This window comes from Acomys russatus, chromosome 2 (assembly GCF_903995435.1).
Source record: "Acomys russatus chromosome 2, mAcoRus1.1, whole genome shotgun sequence".
Classification (NCBI taxonomy): domain Eukaryota; kingdom Metazoa; phylum Chordata; class Mammalia; order Rodentia; family Muridae; genus Acomys; species Acomys russatus.
In genome coordinates, this window is record NC_067138.1 from 23621042 (window position 1) to 23633426 (window position 12385).

The window sequence follows — 12385 nt, forward strand, 5'->3', positions numbered from 1 at the left end:
TCCAAATTCTCTAGATCCAAACCATTCCCACATTCTCCCTTCTCCCTGATCCATCCATAGCATCCTTAAAACTAACAATAGAAGTCCACATGCCCAGATCTCATCACAGGAGTACCAATAATATGAAAGATCAAACCAGTATCTTCTCTCCAAAACTTACAACTTCTATGGGAATTCTTTAATAATGTGAATTACCTAGATGAACACCAGGACACAAAAAATAAAAGAATCACCATAAATTGCCTCAGAAAATTCAAAGAATTTAAACAGGATGCAAAGAAACTGCTCAATGAAATCAAGGAGAAAGAACTTATGGAGAAGAAAAACCTGATTAATGCCCAAAAATGTAAACATAGGCCGATGGAAACGGCAAGGACAATCCACGACTTGAAAAACAGAACTCTAGACATAGAAACAATGAAGAGAGCTCAAGCTGAAATGAAGACAGAATTGAAAAACCCAATAAACCAACAAGAAAACTCAAATGAAAGTCTTACAAGTAGAATGAATCAGGCAGAAACAGAGTATCAGGTTGAAGATAAAGTAAAGAATCTAGAACAAATAAGCAAGGAACATTAAAAATTACAACAAAACAAAATAAAACAAAACAAGAAATGAAAACACAGGACACATGGGACACCATGGAAAACAAAAACAAAAAACAAAATCAAAAGCAAACATTTGAATTACAGGCAAAGATGAGAAAGAATAGCCTACGTTGATGGCATAGAGCAGATACTTCAACAAGAACATAAAAGAAAACTTTCTAAAACTAAAGAAACACCCACCCATTTAAATACAAGAAGCACACAGAACTCCAAATAGACAAAGAATAGAAAAGAAAACCCGTATAGGCCATCATAGTTAAAACACGAAGTACACATAACAAAGAAAGTGTACTGAAAATTACAAGAAACAACAACAACAACAACAACAAACAAGTCACATATAAATGAAAAACAATTTGAATAACAGCTGAGTTCTTTCTTTTTAATTAATTAATTTATTCACTTTACATGCTGGTCATAGCCCCCTGCCACCTCCTCTCCCAGTCTTGGCATTGTTTCCTATTATTTGCCTGTTCATTGCTCCACTTTGAGATACTCCTAGAGAGAAATGCTCCAGAGATTCCAGGTTCCAGCTGCTGCTCTGGGTTCCAGCTGCAGTTGCACTCACCTTTGCTGAGTTGCTGGTTTACTGTTTGATGGGTCTGCTGAAATCCTGACTACAAAGAGTGGAAATGCTCCAAGGAACTGAGTCTAAGAAGGTCTACTTCTCCTGTTCCCATTAACCTCTTTTCTTTCCTATCTAGGGTAGGTGGATTGGAAGGGAGGTGTAAGCACTAAAGAGCACCAAATAAAGTAGGTTTGAAAAAGTTCAAAGCCTACAGAACCTAGGTCCAGTCCATGAACGGCCCGTGGTTGGTGCTTCAGACTCTACAGGCCCCTCTGAGCCCTGGTTGGTTGGCTCTGTTGGTCTTCTTGTGAGGATCTTGTCACCTCTAGGTCCCTTTATCCTCCTCTCCCCCTTTCCACTAGACATCCAGTGTTTGGCTGTGAGTCTGAGCATTTGTTTCGAATTGCTGCTGGTTGGAGCCTCTCAGGGGACAACTCTGATAGCTTAACCACTGCAAGCATAGAAGAGTATCCTTAATAGTGTCAGGGGTTGGCCCTCTTCCATGTGGTGGGTCTTGTGTTGGACAGGCAATGGGTGGACATTACCTCAATCTGTGCTCTACTGCTTTCCCTTCATCCCTGCACATCTTGTAGGCAGGCTAACTTTTGGATCAAAGGTTTTTGTGGGTGGGTTGGTGTTCTTCTCCTTCCACTAGGAGTCTTGTCTAGTTAGAGGGCGTCCTCGTCAGTCTCCATGGCCTCTGCTGCTAGGAGTCTCAGCAAGAGCCTCCCTTATATCCCAATCTAAAGAAAGAGATGCCTATAAACATACAAGGGGCCTACAAAACACCAAATAGAATTGACCAGAAATGAAAAACTGCCTGTAACATAATAATCAAAACACAAAACATACAGAACAAAGAAAAAAGCTGCAAGGGAAAAGGGCCAAATAACATTTAATGGCAAACCTATCAGAATTACACCCGACTTCCCAGCGGAGACCATAAAAGCCAGAAAGGACTGGACAGAGATCCTGCAAACCCTAAGAGACCACAGATGCCAGGCCAGAATACTTTACCCAGCAAAACTATCAATAACCATTGATGGAGAAAACAAAATATTCCATGACAAAAACAAATTCAAACAGTACCTATCCACAAACCCAGCTTTACAGAAGGTACTAGAAGGAAAACTCCATCTCAAAGGGTCAAGCTACAACCAAAACTACTCAGGAAATAGATAACTATACCATGGCAAAAACACAACTACACAAACGCTCGACTGGAAACAACATCAAAATTAAGACTCTTAACAGTCACTGGTCATTAAAATATCTCAACATCAATGGTCTCAATTCTCCAATAAAAAGACACAGACTAACTGAATGGGTGCATAAACAAGATCCAACATTCTTCTGCATTCAAGAAACACATCTCACCCATAACAATAGGCATTACCTCAGGGTAAAAGGTTGGAAAAAAATATTCCAAGCAAATGATCACAAGAAGCAAGCAGGCGTAGCCATTTTAATATCGAACAAAATAGACTTTCAGCCAAAATTAATCAAAAGGGATGCGGAAGGATACTTCATACTCATCAAAGGTAAAGTCAACCAAGATGACATCACAACTCTGAACATCTATGCTCCCAATACAAGGGCACCCACATTTATAAAAGATCTGCTAAAAAAGCTTAAACCACACATCGGTGCCCACACAATAATAGTGGGAGACTTCAACACCCCACTGTCACTGAAGGATAAGTCATTGAAACAGAAACTAAGCCGAGAAATAACACCATTAACCAATGCCATGGGTCAAATGGATCTAACAGATATCTATAGAACCTTTCACCCAAACAAGAAAGAATATACCTTCTTCTTTGCACCCCATGGAACCTTCTCCAAAATTGATCACATCGTAGGTCACAAAGCAAGCCTCAACAGATACAAGAGGATTGAAATAATACCTTGTATCCTATCAGATCACCATGCTCTTAGGCTGCAATCCAACAACAACAGAAATAACAAAAAGCTTACACGTACGTGGAAATAAACAACTCTCTGCTAAATGGTCAGGGAAGAAATAAAGAAAGAAATCAAGGAGTTTCTGAAATTCAATGAAAATGAAGGAACAACATACCCAAATTTGTGGGATATATTGAAAGCAGTGCTAAGAGGAAAATTCATTAAAAAGAAATTGGAAACATCCTAAATAAGCATCTTAATGACACAACTGGAAGCCCTAGAAAAAAAAGAAGCAGAAACACCCAAAAGGAGTAGACGTCTTGAAATAATCAAACTCAGGGCTGAAATTAACAAATTAGAAACTAAGAAAACAGTCCAAAGAATCAACCAAACCAAGAGCTGGTTCTTTGAGAAAATCAACAAGATAGACAGACCATTAGCCAAACTAACTAAAAGGCAGAGAGACAGTATTGAAATCAACAAAATCAGAAATGAAAACGGAGACATAACAACAGACACTGAAGAAATACAAAGAATCATAAGATCCTACTTTGAAGGCATATATGCCACAAAATTTGAAAATCTAAGGGAAATGGATGACTTTCTTGATCAATTTCACTTGCCAAAGTTGAGTGAAGAACAGATAAACAAGCTAAATAGTCCCATTTCCCCTACAGAAATAGAAGCAATCATTGATAGTCTCCCAACCAAAAAAAGCCCAGGGCCAGATGGTTTCAGTGCAGAATTCTACCAGACCTTCAAGGGAGAGCTAATACTGATACTCTTCAAGCTATTCCAAAAGATAGAAATGGATGGAATATTACCAAATTAATACTATGAGGCCATAGTCACGTTGATACCTAAACCTCACAAAGACTCAACAAAGAAAGAGAATTTCAGACCAATTTCTCTTATGAACATCGATGCAAAAGTACTAAATAAAATACTTGCAAAATGAATACAAGAACACATCAAAGAGATCATTCATCATGACCAAGTAGCCTTCATTCCAGGCATGCAGCGATGGTTTAATATATGAAAATCAATGTAATCCACCATATAAACAAACTGAAAATAAAAAACCACATGATCATCTCTTTAGATGCAGAGAAAACATTTGATAAAATCCAACACCCATTCATGTTTAAAGTCTTAGAGAGATCAAGGATACAAGGCACTTTCCTCAACATAATAAAGGCTATATACAGCAAGCCAATAGCCAAAATCAAAGTAAATGGTGAGATACTCAAGGAAATTCCTCTCAAATCGGGAACAAGGCAAGGCTGCCCACTCTCTCCATATCTCTTCAATATAGTACTCGAAGTTCTAGCCAGAGCAATAAGACAACAAAAGGAGAACAAGGGTATCCAAATGGGAAAAGAGGAAGTCAAATTATCCCTATTTGCAGACAATATGATAGTGTACATAAGTGACCCTCAAAATTCCACCAGAGAACTCCTAAAGCTGATAAACACCTTCAGCAAATTGGCTGGATACAAAATTAACTCAAAAAGGTCTGTAGCCTTCCTATACACAAATGACAAGCTTGCAGAGGAAGAAATTAGGAAAACCACACCCTTCACATTAGCCACAAGCAATATAAAATATTTAGGAGTTACTCTAACTAAGCAAGTGAAGGACTTGTTTGAAAAAAATTTCAAAACTCTGAAGAAAGAGATTGAAGATGACATAAGAAAATGGAATGATCTTTCTTGCTCATGGATTGGGAAAATTAACATGGTAAAAATGGCCATCCTACCAAAAGCAATCTACAGATTCAATGCAATCCCTATCAAAATACCTACACAATTTTTTAAAGACATTGAAAGTTCAATTCCGAACTTCATATGGAAAAACAAAAATCCCAGAATAGCTAAAACAATCTTGTACAATAAAAGGTGCTCCAGAGGACTCTCCGTATCTGATCTCAAACTGTACTATAAAGCAATAGTAATTAAAATAGCATGGTATTGGCACAGCAACAGGCTGGTTGATCAGTGGAATCGAATCGAAGACCCAGATATGAATCCACACACATATGGTCACTTGATTTTTGACAAAGAAGCCAAATCCATTCAATGGAAAAAGGATAGCATCTTCAACAAATGGTGCTGGTCTACCTGGATGTCTATGTGTAAAAAAATGAAACTGGGCCCATATTTGTCACCTTGCACAAAACTCAAATCCAAGTGGATCAAAGACCTAAACATAAAACCAGAGACATTAAGTCACTTAGAAGAAAAAGTGGGGAAGAGCCTGGAACATATTGGCACAGGAGACAACTTCCTGAACAGTCCAGGCCTTAATGTCAACAATTAATAAATGGGACCTCATGAGGCTGAAAAGCTTCTGTAAGGCAGGAGACACTGTCAAGAGAACAAAGCGACAGCCTACAGACTGGGAAAAGATCTTCACCAACCCTACATCTGACAAAGGTCTAATATCCAAAATATATAAAGAACTCAAGAAGCTAAACACCACCAAACCAAATAACCCAATTGAGAAATGGGGCTTGGAACTAAACAGAGAATTCTCAACAGAGGAGTATCAAATGGCTGAGAAACACTTAAAGAAATGCTCAACCTCCTTAGTCATCAGGGAAATGCAAATCAAAACAACTCTGAGATTCCATCTTACACCCATCAGAATGGCTAAGATCAAAAACTCAAGCGACACCACATGCTGGCGAGGATGTGGGGAGAGAGGAACACTCCTTCATTGCTGGTGGGAATGCAAACTAGTACAGCCACTTTGGAAATCTATCTGGTGCTATCTCAGAAAACTAGGAGTTGGGCTTCCTCAAGACCCAGCTATTCCACTCCTTGGAATATACTCAGAAGATACTCCAGCACACAACAAGAAAATTTGCTCAACCATGTTTATAGCAGCCTTATTCATAATAGCCAGAACATGGAAACAGCTTAAGTGTCCCTCAGTAGAAGAATGAATAAAGAAACTGTGGTCCATATACACTATGGAATACAACTCAGCTATTAAAAACAAGGAATTCCCGAAATTTATGGATAAGTGGATTGAGCTAGAAATTATCATAATGAGTGAGTTAACCCAGAAGCAGAAAGAATCAAACGATATATACTCACTTATATCTGCATACTAGCCCAAGGGGCATGTCCCACGAAAGCCTTCACTTACCAGGAAACTGGGACAGAGGGGAGGACATCCTATTGGGACTCTAAATGAGAGAAGCATGGGAGAATAGCAAAGTAGAAGGATCCAGAGGGTCCTAGAAACCTACAAGTAGAACATTATGATAGGCAGATTTGGGCCCAGGGGTCCTGCTCAAACTAAGGCACCAGCCAAGGACAATACAGGAGGTAAACTTTAAACCCCTTCCCAGATCTAGCCAATGGTCAGAATATTCTCCACAGTTGAGTGGAGAGTGGGATATGACTTTCTCCCGTACTCTGGGGCCTCACATTTGACCATGTCCCCTGGAGGGGGAGACCTGATGGCACTCAGAGGAAGGATAGCAGGTTACCAAGAAGAGACATGATACCCTATGATCATATACAGGGGGAGGAAATCCCCCTTAGGAACAGTCATAGGGGAGGGGAATAATGGGAAAATGGGAGGGAGGGAATAATGGAGGATACAAGGGATGGGATAACCATTGAGATGTAACAAGAATAAATAAAAAAAAAATTTAGAAAAATAAAACTTCCTGGAAATAAAGAAAAGAAAATACAGCACAGAAAACCTGTGGAACACATGGAAAATAGTCCTATGAAGGAGAATTAAAGCTCTAAGTCTCTACATGAGAAAATCAGAAAGTACAAATATAAGTGACTTAATGAACCAACTCCAAATGTTGGAAAAACTAGAACAAAAGAAATCCAAGCCCAGTCAATGGCAAGAAATAATAAACATAAGGGCTGAAAGAAACATAACCATAAACATAAACAAAGAAAATAATGCAAAGAACCAACACACCCAAGAGTTGGTTCTGTTGAGAAGATAAGCAAAATTTAGAGACCCTTGGTCTAACGAACCAAAAGAAAGAAAGACCCAAATGAACAGAATTGGAAGCAAATAGGGGAACATTACACTGGACATCAAAGTAATTCAGAATATGATAAGGAACTATTTTAAAAACCTGTCCTTTATGAAGCTAGACTATCTGAAAGAAATGGATTTTTCTAGACTCAGCAAAGTACCAAAATTAAACTAAGAAACTAACAACCTAAGCAGACCCATAACAGATCAGGAAATTGAAATAGTTATAAAAAGACTTCCATCTAGGAAAAGCTCAGGAACAGAGGGATCCATAGCACACTTTTTCCAGACCTTAAAAGAAGACCTATATCTTGTCCTAGAGGCCTTGTAGGTGTGGCTGCTCTGCCACATGTGTGTCAGTAGGTGGCAGAGAGGAGAGAGGCTATGTCTATGCTCAGTGTTCTGACCTGAGAGCCTAACATTCTCTTAATAAAAGCCAGTCAGAGACAACTACCACTCTGGTCCTGCACAGGCCCAGACCAGCTCCCAGGGCAGGGAGTAAGCCAGAAGCTAGAACTCCATCTGGGACCACAGTCCTGGGCAGGAGTGAGCCCGATACATACAACTCTATCATGGGGCCATGTGGTGGAGGTCATGCCATGGTGGGGGACATGCCCAAGATGACCCCTGCCCAGTGCCATAATTCACAGAAAGGGCATAGCACTCCTGAGACCACTCATGAGATGACCCCAGACACTCAGGGACTTTGGGCACCACTAAGAGGGGAGAGTAAATGTGTGGAAGTAGAAGAGAAAGAAACAGAAGGATGTGGGCACAGTGAAGAAAGCCAGAACTGGAGACTCAAGGGTAGCGAGGAACAGCCTGGTGTGAGTAGCTGGTGATGCCACCTGGGGCCATGATGGGGTCTTGGCCTGTGCTGTCACCAGGGCCTACATCTAGATCCATGGCCCTGCAGGAGCAGGAGTTTGCTACCACCTAAGGCCAGGTGGATGTCCCTGGTCTGCACTGCTATCCAAGGATATGTTATGTCTGAGGGATGTTCAGAACTGTCCCCATCTCTCTCCTGGACATCTCTAGGGAGCTGGCCCTGAGGATATGAGAGTAGGAGAGCTGACTCTGCCTCCAGCCAGCTGCAGTACTCTGGAGAGCAGCCCACACATTTCGGGAGTTTTGGGTGAGCCAGCCTTGAGGGTAATGAGCTTTAAGAGAGGTGACCTGTGGAACAGATGTGGGAGAGATACCCTTCTCCCTTTTTGCCCCGCACCACCTGTGGCAGGCAGGAGACTTGGCCCTGGGGTCATGAGAGCAGGAGAGCTGTCCCTGCCCCTCACCAGCTACAGCACTCAGGGGAAGTGGCACTGCACCTCACCTGGGCAGCACAATAAAGCTGACCCTGGTGGGCGGGGGTATGGGTAAGCCAACTCTGAGGGCATGAGTGTGAAAGAGCCACTTGTCTGCCATGTTGGTAACATGGATGAGGGAGAGATCACCCATCACCCCCTGCCACCTATGGGAGGTAGGCGAGCTGGCCCTGAGGTCATGAGAGCAGGAAAATTGTCTCTGCTCCTCACCTACTGCAGCACTCAGGAAAGCAGGCCCTGCACCTCTCCTGAGCAGCATAGAGCTGACCCTGGATGTGGGATGAGCTGACCCTGCCTCTTGTATGTTGTGCAGTAGCCAATGGTGAGTGAGAAATCCCATCCCCTTTCTTTTGTCATTGTCACCTGCTGTGGATGGGAGAGCTGACCCTGACAGGGTCATGAGAGCAGGAAACCAGAGTGTGAATCTCACTGGGGTAGCACAATAGAGACACCCTCCCTCACCTTCATCTCTTTCCATCTATAGATGGCCCTGCAGCCAAGAGAATGAGAGAATTGGCCTTGTCCCTCACAGGCTGCAACACTCAGGAGAGTGGGCCCTGCACCTTGCTTGAGTAGCAGGGTAGAGCTGGCCCTGGTGGTGGTGAGGGTTGTGTGAGCCAGTCCTGAGGGCGTAAGAGTGGGAGAGTTGGCTCTGCCCCTTCTTGCCTGTGGTATTGAATGGGCCAGCAGGGGCAGGCCAGAAAACTTCACCCTGGTGGTATGAGTGTGGGAGAACAGGTGGGCTGACCAACTAGCTTAGATACCTCTCTGGCCCAGATCTAGGGCTTTGACTTGGCACATTCCAACATCTAGTAGCCAGTCCTACAGATCTAAACCTACAGGATCTCCATGACACAGGGCAACAACAGGATCTCCGAGAAGAGTACTAGTGAGGTTCTAGTATTGATAGCAGAAGCCAGAGGCCTCATGCCAGATCAGCGAGTCATTTCAATGAACATTTGCAAGCAATGAAGTGTGGGCCAGAGACACACTTGTGGGACACACTGTGACACACTATAGCTTCCACGACAAGATTTTTCTATGTTATGGGGGTAGGCTGCAAGGGTGGAGAGTGGGTATCAGAGGAGAGGGGGTGGGATTGGGGTTCATGGTGTGAAATTCACAACCAATACAAAGTTAAAAAAAAAGAAGACCTACAGCCAGTCTTTTAAAAATCTATTTAAAAAAAGAAAAGAGGAAAGAAAAAGAGGGAGAGAGGTAGTTGGGAGGCCAATATCCTCAATGAACACTACGCAAAAAATACTGAATAAGATACACACAAATAAGATACACATATATAAAAGAGGCTTTTTATTTATTTATTTATGTTTTCCTTTTTTTATTAATTTATTCTTGTTACATCTCAATGTTTATCCCATCCCTCGTATCCTCCCATTCTTCCCTCCCTCCCATTTTCCCATTATTCCCCTCCCCTATGACTGTTCCTGAGGGGGATTACCTCCCCCTGTATATGCTCATAGGGTATCAAGTCTCTTCTTGGTAACCTGCTGTCCTTCCTCTGAGTGCCACCAGGTCTCCCCCTCCAGGGGACGTGGTCAAATGTGAGGCACCATAGTACGTGAGAAAGTCATATCCCACTCTCCACTCAACTGTGGAGAATATTCTGACCATTGGCTAGATCTGGGAAGGGGTTTAAAGTTTACCTCCTGTATTGTCCTTGGCAGGTGCCTTAGTTTGAGCGGGACCCCTGGGCCCAAATCTGCCTATCATAATGTTCTACTTGTAGGTTTCTAGGACCCTCTGGATCCTTCTACTTTGCTATTCTCCCATGCTTCTCTCATCTAGAGTCCCAACAGGATGTCCTCTCCTCTGTCCCAGTTTCCTGGTAAGTGAAGGCTTTCGTGGGACATGCCCCTTGGGCTAGTATGCAGATATAAGTGAGTATATACCATTTGATTCTTTCTGCTTCTGGATTAACTCACTCATTGTGATCATTTCTACCTCAACCCACTTATCCACAAATTTCGGGAATTCCTTGTTTTTAATAGCTGAGTAGTATTCCATAGTATTTATTTATTTTTACAATGACTAAATTGGTTTTATCTCTGAACGACAGGGATGCTTCAACACATGCAGGTCAATAAATGAAACAAACGGTGTAAGTAAACTTAAAAGATAAAAATCACATGGTCATCTCAGTGGCTGCAGAGAAAGCCTTTGACAAAATCCAACATTCCTTCATGATAAAGGTCCTAGGGAATGTCGGGCTAGGGAGAACATACCTTAACACAGTAAGAGTTGTGCTCAAGAAATCTATAGCTGATGTCGTTCGAAGTGGAGAAAAGATTGAAAGAATCCAACTGAAGTTAGAAAAGAGACAAAGAAGTCTATCTCCACTCCTTTTTAACATTGTGTTTGACATATTAGCTGGAGCAATAAGGCAAGAGAAGAAAATGAAAGGGACACTAACAGGAAAAAGAAGAATTCAAATCACAACAGGTTTTATTTGAATATATATATATTGCATGCAAATATATATTTATATACATATGTGCATGCAATAACAGCTACTAAAAAAAAGAGACCATGAGTTTGAAGGAGAGAGAGGGGGTATATGGGATGATTTGGAAGAAGAAAAAAGAATGGTGAAATATTGAAATTAGAATGTAATTTTTCTTTTAAAAATATTTATTTATTATTTATACAGTATTCTGCCTGCATGCAAGCCAGCAGGCCAGAATAGGGCACCAGATCTCATTAAAGATGGTTATGAGCCACCATGTGATCACTGGGAATTGAACTCAGGACCCTTGGAAGAATAGCCAGTACTCTTAACCTCTGAGTCATCTCATCAGCCAACAGAATATAATTTTAAAAATGAAAAAGAATAAAAATTCAGGATTAACTTGTTAAGCTTTCTTTTGTTTTTAACGACTCAGTGTATAAAAAACACTGGATAAATTTAATAAGAAGACTTGGCAATTTAAAAAGCAATCAGATCTGTGCTTGCTTTCTGGTCATCTACCTCCCCACCCTGGAGTCCAGGGAACCTTCTGTTTCCTTGTCTTATTATAAGTAGCTCAGCTAAAGTTGTGAGAGGCTGGAGAAGATGAAGGACAGCTAGAGGCCCTCTCTGGACCTCAGCAGCAGCAGCATACTCAGCAGCATGCTCCACTGCCTGACTCATTTCATTACGTTGAGTCTCTGGAGCTCCTTTGCTTTGTTCATATCTTCAGGATGGAGAATGCCTTTCGGTTTCTCGTATCTTCTAGGCATCCCTTGAGGTATCTTAGCATTTGGTATTTCTAACCTTCCTTCACGTCCCTCCTTCAGGATGATGACTGCTTTGATTCTGTAGGAGCTTAGGTGTCAACAGGAATAATCTGGTTCAATTTAGGATCTCAAATATAGTTGGACTCCCATCGGATTTTTAAAATTCATTCAGTCTTTCACTACTCTGTTCATTCAGTCTCTATCCACTCCATTGTCTATCCCAAGTGTCTAGCACCACCCACTGGTAAACGGAGACTTCCAAAACAAGATTACAATATGGCTTCCATTATTGCCCCGAGAAGCTACTTCCCACAGTGGAAGACCAACAGCAAAAGGGCCAGCCTCGGACAGGCCATCTCTCCCTGTTGCCTCTTCTATTGGGAGTCAACTAGCAAAAGTTGTAAAGAACCCCAGTTTCAGTTGCTGATTCACAATTGAACAAATAGACTTCCATCTTGCTGATGGAAACAAGATAATCATAGTGAGGACATCAAAGAGTGGAGAAAGAGTTATTCCCCACAGCAAGTGTGAAGGCCACAGACTTTATTAAAAATGAGGCCTCTTCTTTGAAAAAAGGAAGTAGAGGGATTTTTCTTCCTACTGCATTCAGAGAGCTTACCCACGTGCACACAGGGTTAGTCCATTTCTCAGAACTCGCTGACCACCAAAGAGTGCAGTGAAGGATATGCCCAGCTTAAGGTTATGGTTTAGGAAGTGAAAATAATAATACACTC

General features: G+C 41.7%; 1 pseudogene; it reads left to right on the forward strand.

Moving 5' to 3' along the window:
• Positions 1-7405: 7405 nt before the first annotated feature.
• LOC127207817 (uncharacterized) lies at positions 7406-7518 on the forward strand (annotated as a pseudogene).
• The last annotated feature ends 4867 nt before the right edge of the window (positions 7519-12385 follow it).